The sequence below is a fragment of the Oryzias latipes genome, chromosome 18, assembly GCF_053564925.1.
Source record: "Oryzias latipes strain Hd-rR chromosome 18, Olatipes_Hd-rR_3.1".
In the NCBI taxonomy this organism is placed as follows: Eukaryota; Metazoa; Chordata; class Actinopteri; order Beloniformes; family Adrianichthyidae; genus Oryzias; species Oryzias latipes.
Window position 1 is genome coordinate 6,528,746 of NC_136254.1, and position 10,196 is coordinate 6,538,941.

The following is a 10,196-nucleotide window of genomic DNA, read 5'->3' on the forward strand; positions in this document are numbered from 1 at the left end:
ATCAGACACCCCTTTGTTTTGTACTCAAATATGTTTTACATTTTATATGAATTTTTAAATCAAAATTCCAGAGGTTTGCATATGAAAGTTGGTCATTTTTTTCAATAGCTTCCAAACCGTACATCCAAAGATAGGAAAACCTATGCCTAATTGTGGTACTGACATCCCAACATCAGACACACGTTTTTGTTTTGTAATCAAAGATGTTAAATATTTTATATGAAATTTAAAATCAAAATTCCATAGGTTTGCATATGAAAGTTGGTCATTTTTTTCAATAGCTCCCAAACCACCTGAGCCAAAGATAGGAAACCTATGCCACATTGTTGTACTGACATCCCAAAATCAGACACACCTCTTTGTTTTTTAAACAGTGATCATAACAATTTTATGTGAATTTTATCAATACTCCAGAGGTGTGTATATGATATATAATATAGATGATAAACATTTTGATCCATCATTGTTTCTATATTAATTTTTCGCAAATTTTCTTTAATTGCTTCCAAACAATGTGACAGAGAACAGATATTGGTGGCTTACTTACCATTGTGAGCCAAAAACAAATTCTTAGGCAAACCTTTTTAGTCAGACACTGAAAAAGAATATTACCTGCACATTAAAAAAACTATTTACATCTTTGCAAAAAAGTTACATTGTTTAGTTTTCATAATCAAATTTTTTTAAACTTATTTGTCAATTCAAACAGGGAAAAGTAATTCAAAGTACAACAACACATAAGGGACATTTCCAGTTCTCCTTCTTTGCCTTTTCAAATGCTTTGCTTCCCATGGAAACACACTGGGCATGGAACCACCTGAAGCACTCATCACACTGGACCTGTTCAACTGATAAACACAAAATTACATTTCTAATAAGCAAAGCACTCATTCAGCCAAACAAACAAAAACGCAATGAACAATGCAAGTACCATCAACTAACCATATTTGAAATTCTACTAGGCTAAACAATCACTCAAACAACAACCGCAATGTTTTAAAGAAAAAAATCACAGGTGATAAATGCATCATAATAAAAGTGCAAAACAATCCAAAATTATGAATGTACCCAGTTTGTAGTAGGAGGTCAAGATCCTGGTGGCCTTAATGCTGCACACATAGCGCAGAATGTCTCCTCATCAAACACTGACACACAAAAAAACGACAAGAGAAAATAAAGTCAATTATGTTGTTACAACATAATACCTGGCCCCGAGGGAGGAAAAGGGGGGTAGAGCCAGATGGCTGAGCAGGAGGATTCGAGAGGGCACGCAGCGCCATCTTCGGGCAGAGTGAAACGGAGTGTGAAAATGAGCCACAAACGCTGCAGGAAATAGTCCGATGCCCAGTAAAATGTCTGCTGATGAGCGTCAGATCCACCATGGACCAATCCAGACGTTGATTAAACTTCTGAATGTACATGGCAGCCTTGGCCGAAAAAGATTTGTGGTACTCATAAAACAGTGATCCGCCATAGGACAGAGCCAGATAAGAAATGATTGCCAGATACACGTCTAACTCCTCCCGTCGTTGAGGATAAACCTCGCAGATCACATAGTGGAAAACCCTGAAAGCAACAACAAATTCGGCCAGAGTCAGACTTTTTGTCCAAGCGGGGATCGCTGTCCTTCAAGACCACAGAAAAATCCCCGCAATCCACAAAACGATGATCAGAAGACGAGGAGCCACACAGAAGAATCTTAACCAGGTTTTGATTTGATTTGATTTGAAATGGTTTATTTCAAGCAATTAAGTAGAAATAATACACAACAGCAATATAAACATCAGTTATACATGCATACAGTAACTAATCAAACTTAGGATAATTACACATATTAATAAATATTGCTTGAAAGGGAGTGGGAGGAAGCGAACTTATATAATCCCACCCCGATTATACTGTAACCATTTTATTACATGATTTATCAATATCCGGTTCCCAGTTTTTATCAGACAGAATTAAAAATCATAAGATATCGATAAAGCACATGACAAAGATGAATTACTTAAGTATTACGTCAGAAAATAACTATTTTAGAAATCAACATGGCAAATGCAGATCAGTCATCTGGAATATATGCAGATTATGTTACTTATAAAAGCCATTCATATGAATAAAACATAATACTATATCAGTAAAGCAGACAACACCGTTTCAGGAATTTTCATAGCAAAAATTTCATCAAGTATCAAAAGTTAAAAACATGTGCAAAACTATGCTACATTAGGAAAGATTTTTGAATCAATTTATCAAGTTTTGGAGAAAGTGAAGTAATATCATTAAAAGTCAATCAATTTAACAATTTTCAATAAGTGATTAATCATTTGTTTTACTTTTTTTAATATATATTTTTTTATTTTTATTTTTTTATAATAAAGTAATGCTGTAGGGGAAAAATAAAAAGGGTCCATAACTGTCGATTGTCCAAGGTTGGTATTTCTTCTTTTACTGATAACAGCTGATCTCCTGGGTTCAAAACAGAGTTTATAGTTCTCTTGGATGTTATGACTGCAGACATTAGATTAAGGTCCATATCCTTCTTCAGCTGATATCAGCGACGGTGAAAGTCGAGGTCAAGTTGTCTGCAGGTCAGAACTCTGCTGTTATTCAGGTTACGTAAAGTGATGAGTCCACGTGTCATATTTCTTGAAATTATTTGGCTTTTCGGTTTATTAGTCCATGTTGTTTCAGACGACCGTGATCAAACACTTTTCAAAGTCTTTCATGGTGTTCACAACCAGAACCTTTGACCGGTCCTCTGGACCGAGCGGTTTGACATAAATCCTGCAGCCTTTAACCCAAGTGTTCTCAATCTGCTTACGCTTCCTGAGAAGCCGTGCATGTTTTGAGATTTCAGCATTCCTTCTGGTCAGATGGTCGTTCAGATAAGCAGCCGAACCTTTCAGGTGTTTCCTTTGGGTCATCAGAGCTAGCTTGTGTTTGTGATTCACAAACCTGATGAGGATCGCTGGTTTATCTGTCTCCTTTCTCCTGGGGAGCAGGTGGCAGGTCTCGATGGTATTGAGATCCAGGGAAATCCCTTTAGATGTGAGAAATGAATGTATTTGCTGTTCCAAAGACACACCGATCTCCGTATTGGCACTGCTAGCTACGCTAGCGCTAGCATTAGCAGTGCTAGCTCGAGGCTTGATTGGTACTCCAGTGAGAATGACATTATTCATCCTTACTTGCTGTTCTACATCGTCCAGTCTTTTCTCCAGAATCTCGACCTGGTTTTCTCGCTGCTCGTTTTGAGCCCGAAAATCTTCGGAACTCTTCCATCATAACACAGAGTGGCGTTAGCTTAGCCGACACTTGTTCCATAAAACTTTTCAGCGTTTCTTGAATAATGTCAAGAGTCTTCTTGAGGTCATCATATTCCTGGGGTTTCTTCGGGGGCATGGTCAGCTCTCTTTTTTGAAAATCAACCTTTTAAGTAATTTGAAGATAGTTGTATTCGCAGAGAGGCACGCCACGCGTCCTGCCGTGTGAACCGGAAGGTTGATGTCATTACCTTTTAAGAATGTTCGCCCTGAGGGAATCGGGGATAGCCGCAGCTGGGGCGATAAACCTGGAACCCAGCACGGGAGCAGGAACGGCAGTGTCCAAGTTTCGCAGGTGCGCGGCTCCGCCAGCCGCGGGGTCGAACAGCGCATGATCACGAAGAGCCGCAGGCACGAGCGACGAGGAGGCCGGCACCGTAAAAACCGAAGAGGGCATCACGGCACGCTCCAACGATATCCAAGCATTCATGGCATCCAGAAAACTTTTAAATATCCACAAGAGAGGACATGATAGAAGCCTCGGCCGAGGGCGTGGAGACAGCGTCACGGGAAGACCCGGGAAGCACGGCGACGTCCGGAGCCGCCGCCGGGGCAGGACGCTTGCGGGACGGAGCCTTCCCTTTCCGTTTCGAGCGAGCGACAACGGCATCCTGATCGCCTGGAACATCGACTTGAGCCAGAAAGTATTGGAACAGGTCGTCGTGAGTCAGACCAGAGGGCACCGGAATACCTTGCTCATACAGAGCCTCCAAAAGACGGTGGATGGGCCAATCCCGTATGTGCCTAGACGAAATGCTGGAGCTACGGCGCCGAGGACGTGGAGCAGTGGCGGAACCACCGGGGGAGATGGTAACGGGAGGAGCAGTCGGAGGAATGATTGAAAAACATACCCATTGGAATACTGGGGATTATCACTATCCGAACACAAAGGCGGGGCAGACATCACAACGCAAAAACACGCCAGGAAAACCACCGACAGCATGGAAAACATGCGACAAATGCAGCGCTTGCGGTAAGGAAGAATGAACGTCTGCACACCTGGACTTAAATAGGACGCTGAACAGGCGAGTTAATTGACTACCGCCCTGGGGAGGGAGAGTGAGAGAAGAGACTGCAGAGTTTGGCTGCCTGAAAGGCGAACTCGTTCGCTTATTTATTATATCGAATGATGTAATTGTAACTTTTGTTTACCTTGACAACAATGACCCCACAACTGTTTCCATCCTGTTGAAATGAATGGCACATAACACCCCCTTTCCACTTGACATCCACCCAGTCAGTTCTGCCATGGCGTGTCCTTCTCATCATAAAGTATTCCCTGAACAACATAGATTTAAAAAATGTTAACAAGAACTATTAACAAAAAGAAAAATAATAGGGAGGAAAAGATGTTTTCTCATAAAAATAATTGATATGGTAAAGATCTAGTAACATTACCAATTTATTGGTGGACGAAACAATGACAATGCGTTTGTGCCTTTTTGCCCTACTCATTTCCTGCTCTATCCTGGCTGGCCCTCACCAGCATTTAAACATACGATGGATACATTTAAGTACATTTAATCTAATTTGTTTTTGTTTTTTTTTAATTTTGGGACTGTTTTTTTCACAAGAACAAGAAGAAGGCTGGGTCCAAATGCAGCAGGTTTATTATCTCAGTTAAAAGTCCAAAAAACTGAGGGTCAGGCAGGCAGTGGTCAATAACGAGCATGGGATCATCTAAGGCAGGTGCCGGGAACCTTTGGCTCACGAGCCATATCGGGCTCTTTTGATGGCCATATCTGTCTCGCAAACAGATCTTTAATTATTACAAAAAAGATTTTAAAAAAAGTTTAATTAGACCAGTCCTTCTCAAGCGGGAGTTTGTAACGTATGGTGTCCCCAAATCTTTACCAGCCTGAAACCTGTGAATTGCCATCCCGGCAGATGTGCACCCCTGTCTCGGGGAGGGGTAGTGGGCGCAGGCAGCAAGGTGAGGCGGCGCTCTGATTAGAACACGCTGCACGTCACATTCCACATACTGCAGCGTGTGAGTATTGCTGTACTGACAATGTTTGGCTCCACGTCTGCATGTGAGCAGTCTTTCTCACATCTAAAGAACATTCAAAACAACCTAGATCACATTTAACGGATTGAAGTCTCAATGCATGAATGAAGTTTAGACTCACCACGTATCAACCAGACTAGACCATGTGCAAACCATACAGCACCAGAATCACATTAATGCTAAGAAATAATCATTTATTAGCAACAGCATAATGTAGTGTCCCTTTCCCACACTGAGGCACGGAGACTTAACCTCTTTAAGGTTCTTTATTCTGGTTAAAGCAAGCCGTAACCAATGCCGTACAACTAATTCAGCAGCTCCTGAATCTCTCCCAACCAAGAGCGCTCCCCCCTAATTTATATTCCCCCGCTCCTATCTTATTCGCCCCATAGCTGAACCCCATTGGTGGAAACTCCCCAACGACAGACTGAGAGACAGAATTGAGGGCCAATCAGCATCTCTGAAGCATTCAACTCCGGCGCCACCCAGCCCAACTCTGTCTGCTACAATAGCAATGTTATTATAAAATAATCCAGACTTATCGTACTTTAAAAGTGTTAAAATACAAGTCAATGCGTGCATTTTATGTAATTTCAAGTTTGAAACATATATTGTATGGCTCTCACGAAATTACATTTAAAACATTTAAAAATGTGGCGTTCACGGCTCTCTCGCCCAAAAAGTTTCCCGACCCCTGCTCTAAGGAGAAACAGGAGTAGTCCGTATCCAGTCCAGATTCAGGGCAAGCAAACAGTGTCAGAAAGAGGGTCAGGAAGCAGAATATCAAATCTAAATATACCAAAGAAGGCAGAGAGTCAGCTGTGTTGCATCCAGGAAGTGTGTGCTGGGGTTGCTGGGAGATGTATTGAGGTTAGAACTCTGGAGATGGTTCCCGTTGGTGACCAGAGAGGCAGACAGCTCTGTCTTCTGACATTGACAATTTTATTCTGGAGAAGCCACAGAAACTCATTTGCTATGAAATGCATTATCTGCTTTATCTTCTTTCACAATTTTTATTAAACATAAGACAAAGTGGAAGCGATAAGACACGAAAGCTCCTCACCATGCATGGAGGGTTCCATCCCAAATCCAGCACCCTGAGACTGTACGCTAGCTGCAAGGAAGGAGGCCGAGGACTAGTGAGCGTAGAAGCCACCATCCAGGATGAAACATCCAGGATGCATGAATACATCAAGCTGAAGGCCCCAACTGACAGTGTGCTCAGTGAATGTCTAAGGCAATGGAGAGCAGAGGATACAGTGCTGGAGGACAGATCCTCATGGGAGGACAAACCCCTGCATGGGATGTACCACCGGACCATACCTGAAGTGGCTGATATCAAGAAGTCCTGCCAATGGCTGGAAAGGGCTGGCCTACAGGACAGCATTGAAGCACTCATCCTAAGCACTCAGCCTAAGCACTCAGCTTAGGAACAAGCCCTGAGCACCAGAGCAATAGAGGCTCAGATCAAGGTGTAGATCTACCACACCAGACAAGACCCAAGGTGTAGGCTGTGCAAAGAGGCACCTGAAACAATCCAGCACATAACTGTAGGGTGTAAGATGCTGGCAGGGAAAAATCCCGTGAGACTTCCAGATCCAGACTGATAGGATGGTAATGGCAAACAAAAACGGATAGCGTAGTGGTGGACAAAGAACAGAGGAAAGCCGTTGTGGTGGATGTGGCAGTGCCAAGAGATGGGAACATCAGGAAGAAGGAACATGAGAAACTGGAGAAAAACCAGGGACTTGGAGAAGAACTGGAGAAAGCATGGAAAGTGAAGGTGACAGTGGTGCCTGTGGTAATTGGAGCACTCGGGGCAGGAACAGCTAAGATACTGCAGGACCCTCAAGCTCCCAGGCCTCTGGTAGAGGACCCCAGCTTGGAGGAAAAACCACCCGCGGAGGGTGAGAGGGGACTTTGTATATAAACACAAAGGTTGTTGTGGGGGTAGGTCAGTGTGCCGTGGGAGATGGTCAGGTGCGCCATGGGAAATTGCCCTCATTTACTGATCTAAAAACATTTTCCATCTCCAGGAAATCAGCTCTTTGTTCATCCAAACAGGCCCTGATAAAACACTGATTAGTTAGGAATATGAAAGATCATAAAATACTTTTTTCTTTGTGTTTACATTATTCTGTTAAAGAACCTTTGATAAGAATGACGGTACCATGATTTAGCCACAGCTTCAGCTCTGTTTTCTGAAAAGTCCCGCCCTTTAACTGTCTCTGTCAATCATTGGTGGCTAGGAGGCCTAATCATATGTCATCAGCCTTGGTGGCTTGGAGGCCTAATCATATGTCATCAGCCTAACCAATCAGAAGAGGTTTAAAGGTCTTCACTACCTGGTTACAATTTAGCTCGTAAAGTCTGTCAGTTCCAACAGAAATACCAGCTGAAGCTCGTCTTTATTTTGTGCACTTCATCTCCCATGATGCAATGGGTTAAAGTGACAGCATCTCAGCGTACAATGAGTCTTCCCTGTTAAATATCTTGAAACCACATCAAACACACAAACAGTTTTTTTAAATCTTCTGGATGAAATCAGAGGTCAACAGTTTAGTTCTCCTTCAAGGTTTGTGTTTATTAACAGCCAAACATGCAAGAGTTTGATCCAAGTCATCTTTCTAACTGTAACACTTTTCTAATAAGGTCTGGATTTTTTATATGTTAAACTTAGGAGGTAATGACAACATTTAAGAAACAGGATTAATGTAAAATGGCCAACATACATAGTAAAACTAAATTGAAACAATTTAATCATCTAAAAAAACTAAAACATTTTTGTTAAAGTTTTGAATGACTTCAACTTTGATTAAAACAAAGGGAAAGCTAATAGAACTCCTACATGTTCAATTTTTGTGTAACTACAGAAGTCATAAATATTTTAGTTTGTATAAATTTTGGCAAACACATTGTGATCATATAATATTTTAGAAATTACATTTGCCTTTGCACCAACATTAAAAATAAAAAATAAATCACTATTTAGAAAGAATATTTTTGTTTTTGTGTGAGTTTACATAAAATTGCGTGTTAATAAACTGGAGGGCAAAAACAACAAACAAGGTAAAATTGCAAATAATTTAGTTGAAAGTTATTACTGAAAACTAACTTGTCTTTTATTACATCTTTTAGAAAAAGATGTTGTCAAGCTCTGAATTTTGAGGTGCTGGGTCCATCAGAAACACAGTGCTGGTCTCTCCATGAATATACTTTGCAACTACAAGAAAGAAAATGAAATTTAAGTTTTTTTTTTGTCTGAAACAGCAAGTTAAAAGCTTAAATTAGATAAAACAATTACTAACCAACAGGTTCCAGTGATTGTTGTTGACAAGCACCAAAGAGAGGATCGCATCATAGTCATTGAAGTTCACCTAAAAAACAACAAATGTTGAGAGAAAACTAAATGTTCAGTCTTCAAACAACATCTTCATTGTTCACTTCCATTCTCAATGTTGTCATGTATTATAAATGTAGTCCTTAAGAGTTTAAGAAAAAGTGTATTGACTTTAATTTTAAAAAAGTGCATGTTCTGTCATTGTCACTTTGAAGTGTCAGTTGTATGAATATGAACTTCCATGTAAAAAATTTTAAAAACACAAATGCAGCAAAATTCATCACTAACAACATGTTCACATATTAAATATTACGTTTGGTAGACTCTGGTAATAGAACTGAGATACATCGTCAAACAGAATGACACCTGCTGTATAATGGTTCATCAAGTAGATGGCATTACTGGTCAGATGTAACTTAGGAGCAGCCACTTGAATCTGTTTTGTTTTGATAGATTATTGAGGGGCAAAGTGATTGGCTTGATAATGAACATTGTACACTTTAAAAAACATTGATTCCCAAATGTTCTAGTCAAAATTTTTCATGTGTAAATTAAAACGTCCAGATTAATGTCGCAGTACAAACAAGAACATTCAGACAATAACAGAACACTAATCCACTTACCTCTCCTGTCAACCACTGGTGTGGTCGAAGTAAGCATAGTTCAGAGTGATGGATGATGATGTTGTGGCTCTTGATCTGCGAGGGGAGCACTGCAACAACTACGTCTGTGTCTGGCTTTTTCCACAGTGAAGTTAACTGCAAATCAGGATTTCCCAAAATTAATGTCTTATGTTTAATATTTAAAGTAAAGCTCAAAACACAAAGGGTATTAACAATAAACTAAAATAATATATACCGTAATTTCCGGACTACAAGCCGCTACTTTTTTCCTGCGCTTACAGTCCTGCGGCTTATTCAGTGACGCGGCTAATTATTGGATTTACGTATTTTTGGTCACAGTGAATGGTTTGAATTCTCTAACATCAAACACAAGTCATTTGTTTTTCAACACACCTTTAAGCAGCCAAACAGCATGGACCTGACTTCAGGTCTTAGACACTTCAGTCATGGTTCAACAAAACGAAACACGCATGTCCAGCCGCATCCCAGAATCCTTTGGTGCCATTAGACCCAACGTGCACGTGATCGCCGGTACAATATGATGAAGCTTTCAAGTTAAATCGTTAAATCGTTAAAAGCAGCGTGAAAAAATCCCCAACGGGTTTGGAAAAGCCGGTCAGCTGCGTGACGGAGAGAACAGCGCATGCTCAGGAGTGCATTTACCTCTGAGTCATAGTGACTCGGCTGGCTGCACGTAAATATGTGGCAATAATATCAGCCTTTATTTTGTCGGGACACGACTGGAAACACAAATTGACGTGGTCGTGTTAACGGTTTCTAAGGACTGAGCAGAGTTTTGCATTGAAACGCTCACAGCCTCCGTGTGAGCTGGAGACTGCGTGTCGTGTGAGCTGCGGGGCCGATGGCAGTCTGAAGGCTCCCACACGTAACAACGCATCCGC

The 10,196-nt window shown here is 41.1% G+C and overlaps 1 long non-coding RNA gene across 1 annotated transcript; it reads right to left on the bottom strand.

The window, feature by feature from the left end:
- Positions 1-7,185: 7,185 nt before the first annotated feature.
- Positions 7,186-9,522, bottom strand: LOC144987294 (uncharacterized). The gene is made up of 3 exons (XR_013651171.1): positions 9,295-9,522; positions 8,640-8,708; positions 7,186-8,554 (listed from the first exon to the last, which is right to left on the bottom strand). It is a non-coding gene; the product is annotated as an uncharacterized LOC144987294 (long non-coding RNA).
- Positions 9,523-10,196: the final 674 nt, after the last annotated feature.